A 5,648-nucleotide genomic window follows, 5' to 3' on the forward strand; every position below is an offset into this window, starting at 1 on the left:
TGGCTACAGAGGCTTGCGGCGGCGGAACTCCCGATATATCTTCTGTTCTGGAAGTTTTAGGGTACGTAGGTATATATGGGTGCAAGGGGTATGTCGGTGGACCTCCGAGGTGCTCACGAGGCAGGGGGGCGCGCCCTAGGGGGGTGGGCGCGCCCCCACCCTTGCGGGCATCCCGGGACTCCCCTGACGTGCACTCCAAGTCTATCAAGTTGCTTTCCTTCCAAAAATAACTTCTCCAGTTGATTTCGTTCCGTTTTGACTCCGTCTGATATTCCTTTTCCTCGAAACACTGAAATAGGCATAAAACAGCAAATCTGGGCTGGGCCTCCGGTTAATAGGTTAGTCCCAAAAATAATATAAAAGTGGATAATAAAGCCCAATATTGCCTAAAACAGTAGATAATATAGCATGGAGCAATAAAAAATTATAGATACGTTGGAGACGTATCGCTAACCTATTAACATAGTGCCCAGTGCCAGTTACAGTTTTTTGCTTGTTTTTACTTCGCAGAAAATCAATATCAAACGGAGTCCAAATGCCACGAATTTTTTTGGAGATTTTTTTTCTGCCCAGAAGACATCCAGGGAGTCAATGAAGCACACGAGAGGAGGCTCATGGAGCCTACTAGGCACCAGGGCGCCCAGAGGCCCCTAGCGCGCCTTGGTGGGCAGTGGGGCCCACGGGAGTCCTTTCCATCGCCTCTCAGCTCTATAAATACTCATATATCCCAGAAACCCTAGGGGAGTCGACGAAAAATTGTTCCAGCCACCGCAAGTTCTAGAGCCACGAGATCCAATCTAGAGCCCTATTCCGGCACTCCGTCGGAGGGGAGCACGATCACAAAGGGGTTAATCATCCTCATTGGTGCTCCTTCGATGATGCTTGAGTAGTTTACCTCAGACCTACGGGTCCGTACGTAGTAGCTAGATGGCTTCTTTCTCTTTTTGATCTTCAATATAATGTTCTCTTCAGTGATCTATTCGATGTAATTCCTTTTGCGGTGTGTTTGTTGGGATCCGATGAATTATGAGTTTATGATCAGATCTATTCATATCCATACATGATTATTATAACCTCGTATTTCTTCTTTGATATCTCAGTTTTGTTTGGCCAACTTGATTGATTTATCTTGCAATGGGAAGAAGTCCTTTGTAATGGGGTTCGGTCTTGCGGTGCTCAATGTCAGTGACAGAAGGAGACATAACACGCATATATCGTTACTATTAAGGATAAAAGATGGGGTCTATTCCTACACGAATAGATCTTGTCTACATTATGTCATCGTTCTTAAGGCATTACTCCGTTTCTCCATGAACTCAATACACTAGATGCATGCTGGATAGTGGTCGATGTGTGGAGTAATAGTAGTAGATGTAGGCAGGAGTCAGTCTACTAATCTTGGATATGATGCCTATATACATGATCATCGTCTTGGATATCGTCATAATTATTTGCTTTTCTATCAATTGCCCAATATTAATTTGATTACCCACCGTATGCTATTCTCTTGAGAGAAGCCACTAGTGAAATCTACGGCCCCCGGGTCTATTTCTCATCATATATTTTTAGATCTATATTGCTATTTGCGTTTCCAATTTATTTTCTTCTTTTGTTTCAGATCTATATTATCAAAAACCCAAAAATATCTCGCTGAGTTTTATTTGCTTTTATTTTATTTGCATCTATCTATTTATCATATTACAATACCTTGGAGGGATTGATAACCCTCTACGCGTCGGGTTGCGATGATTTATTGTCTGTGTGCAGGTGATGTCTACATAGTTTTGCTTGGTTATCCTACTAGATTGATAACCTTGGTTTCACAACCGAGGGAAATACTTACCGCCGTTGTGCTGCATCATCCTTGCATCATCCCCTCCTCTTCGGGGAATTTACTGATGCGGATCACAAGTAGCAGGAAGAATTTCTGGCGCCCTTGCCGAGGAGGATCAAGTCCAGATCTATCAGGAGCACAATCACAAATCTCATCTCCTTGCAATTTACATTATTTTCCATTTGCGTCTCGTTTTCATCTCCCCACTTCTAAAACGTTTTTACAAAAACACAAAAATATTTGCCTTCTTTCCGTTTGCCTTTTTCTTGCGGGATCTCTTGTTTGTTGGTGTCCTTGCTTGCTTTATCGCTATGGCTCATTCTTCCCTTGCTATGCGCACCCTTGAGATTGAAGTTCTCAATTTTAAACAAAGGGCAGGATAAAGTCTAAAAGATGCTTGGTATCGGATTTGCAATGCTCATAATAGATCTATTCAGAAGCAATCTACTGTCGTTCTTCTTTGAATTTTTTATGTGGAATCACTACTTGGTATAGATTTGTTCTCGACACTATCACCTGGGTGAATTTCTCAAGTTGCCCTCCTTCTTGATGCTTTGAATGCCACGGGAAGTTTAGTGGGGTCTCCACCTATAATTATCAATGAAACAGTTTTAACTCTTGAGCATGTTATGCAAAGGATAGAGGCTATTGAAAAGAAAATGCTCCACAAAGAACAAGTTGAAAATTTGGATAAAAAGATCCATGATCTTGCCAATCGAATCGGTTCTAAGATAGGAGATACTATTAAAATACTAAAAAAGAAACAACCCATAACTAATGAAAGGGTAGGGGAGAGTCCGTCTCAGATTGATAAATTAGAAGAAATTTTTAGTAGTTTGAGCACGGCTTTTTCTTCCATTAAAACTATTGAAAAAACTCCTCCTAGTAAGAAATCTACCCATACTCCTAAGAACAAGGGTGCCGCCTGATACGTCTCCAATGTATCTATAATTTTTGATTGTTCCATGCTATTATATTACCCCTTTTGGATGTTTATGGGCTTTATATTACACATTTATATCATTTTTGGGACTAACCTACTAACCGGAGGCCCAACCCGTATTGCTGTTTTTTTGCCTATTTCAGTATTTCGAAGAAAAGGAATATCAAACGGAGTCCAAACAGAATGAAACATTCGGGAGCGTGATTTTTGGAACGAACGTGATCCAGAGGACTTGGAGTGCAAGTCAAGAAGTAGCCAAGGCGGCCACGAGAGGGTAGGGCACGCCCACCCCTACAGGGCACGCCCCCTGTCTCGTGGGCCCCTCGGGCAGCCACCGACGTACTTCTTCCTGCTATATAAGCCTACGTACCCCGAAAACATCCAGGGAGCACCGAAACACAATTTCCACTGCTGTAACCTTCTGTATCCACGAGATCCTATCTTGGAGCCTTCGTCGGCGCTCTGCCGGAGGGGGAATCGACCATGGAGGGCTTCTACATCAACACCATAGCCCTTCTGATGAGTTGTGAGTAGTTTACCACAGACCTTCGGGTCCATAGTTATTATCTAGATGGCTTCTTCTCTCTTTTTGGATCTTAATACAATGTTCTCCCCCTCTCTTGTGGAGATCTATTCGACGTAAACTCTTTTTGCGGTGTGTTTCTCGAGATCCGATGAATTGTGGGTTTATGATCAAGTTTATCTATGAGAAATATTTGAATCTCCTCCGAATTTTTTTATGTATGATTGAGTTATCTTTGCAAGTCTCTTCAAATTATCAGTTTGGTTTGGCCTACTAGATTGACCTTTCTTGCCATGGGAGAAGTGCTTAGCTTTGGGTTCAATCTTGCAGTGTCCTTACGCAGTGACAGAAAGGGTTTCAAGGCACGTATTGTATTGTTGCCATCGAGGATAAAAAGATGGGGTTTATATCATATTGCATGCGTTTATCCCTCTACATCATGTCATCTTGCTTAAGGCATTACTCTATTCTTATGAACTTAATACTCTAGATGCAGGCAGGAGTCGGTCGATGTGTGGAGTAATAGTAGTAGATGCAGGCAGGAGTCGGTCTACTTGTTGCGGACGTGATACCTATATACATGATCATGCCTAGATAATCTCATAATTATTCGTTTTTCTATCAATTGCTCGACAGTAATTTGTTCACCCACCGTAATACTTATGCTATCCCGAGAGAAGCCTCTAGTGAAACCTATGGCCCCCGGGTCTATCTCTTATCATATTTGCTTTCAATCTACTTTTATTTGCATCTTTACTTTTTGCATCTATATTATAAAATACCAAAAATATATTTATCTTATCATACTATCTCTATTAGATCTCACTTTCGCAAGTGGCCATAAAGGGATTGACAACCCCTTTATTGCATTGGTTGCGAGTTCTTTGTTTGTTTGTGTAGGTGTGTGGGACTTTTGAGGAGCCTCCTACTGGATTGATACCTTGGTTCTCAAAAACTGAGGGAAATACTTACGCTACTATTGCTGCATCACCCTTTCCTCCTCAAGGAAAATCAATGCAAGCTCAAGACGTAGCAAGAAGGATTTCTGGCACCGTTGCCGGGGAGGTCTTCGCTCAAGCCAAGACATACCAAGTAACCATCACAAACTCTTCTCCCTCGCATTTACATTATTTTCCATTTGCCTCTCATTTTCCTCTCCCCCACTTCACCCTTGCCGTTTTATTCGCCCTCTCTTTCCCAATCTTCTCCTTTTTCCGTTTGCCTTACCGTCGCCATGGCCGAATCAAAAAGAACTAAGGGCCCTTTCCTAGGTTTTAGTACCTTGGATAACCCCTCCATCCTCTCTAAGCTCATGAATAATGATGATATAGAAAGACCCACCGGGGTCACCAATGAGAGCTTGAATAATTTTGATGAGGATGACTCTGGAATTTTTCGTTATTTACTTGATGAGTCTTTAAAAGATGCCTTGGATAGGTTATTAAGGATCCGGGCTAGCTATGTGCCACAATATCAAATTGAAGTTTACTTAAAAAGTTTCTATGTTGGCTTGCCCACTTCTTTTAAACAAGTTTTAGATTCTATTTTTGAAGAAGGTTTTCTTGAAGGGGATGCTATAGATACTTATGAAAAAATGAAAACCATATTTGGGCACCCTATGAATGATAAGGTTGAATCAACTACTCTTTTGTGCTTTTATCAAAACAAAATTATCAAAGAGATGAAGTCTAGCTTAGAGGAAAATTTCCGTAACGTGCTTAATCTTACTTCATCCATTAATGGCCATGTGCTTACCCTAAATAGAAGAATGAATGCCATAGAAAGGAGATCCTCTTTTTCCTTTCCGAGTGCCAAAGATGGCACTACTTAGATCTATCTTCGCTTTTATGCCTAGCTAGGGGCGTTAAACGATAGCGCTAGTTGGGAGGCAACCCAATTTTCTTTGTTTTTTTGTTTTTGTTCCTGTTTAGTAACAAATCTTGCATCTACCTACTGTTTAGATGTGTTTTTATCTTTTAATTAGTGTTTGTGCCAAGTAGAACCTATAAGATAACCTACGATGATAGTTAATTTGATTCTGCTGAAAAACAGAAACTTTGCGCGCACGAATTTAATTTTGTTAAATTACATAAATGTGCTTTTGCGTTGATTCTTTTTGATGCTGATCAATAGACAAATTTTCCAGGACTTCCTATTTTGGTAGGATTTTTAGAGTTCCAGAAGTTTGCGTTAGTTACAGATTGCTACAGATTGTTCTGTTTTTGATAAATTCTGTTTTTCGTGTGTTGTTGGCTTATTTTGATGCATCTATGGCTAGTAAAATAGTTTATAAACCATAGAGAAGTTGGAATACAGTAGGTTTAACACCAAAATAAATAAAGAATGAG

The sequence above is a fragment of the Triticum aestivum genome, chromosome 2B (assembly GCF_018294505.1).
Source record: "Triticum aestivum cultivar Chinese Spring chromosome 2B, IWGSC CS RefSeq v2.1, whole genome shotgun sequence".
NCBI lineage: Eukaryota > Viridiplantae > Streptophyta > Magnoliopsida > Poales > Poaceae > Triticum > Triticum aestivum.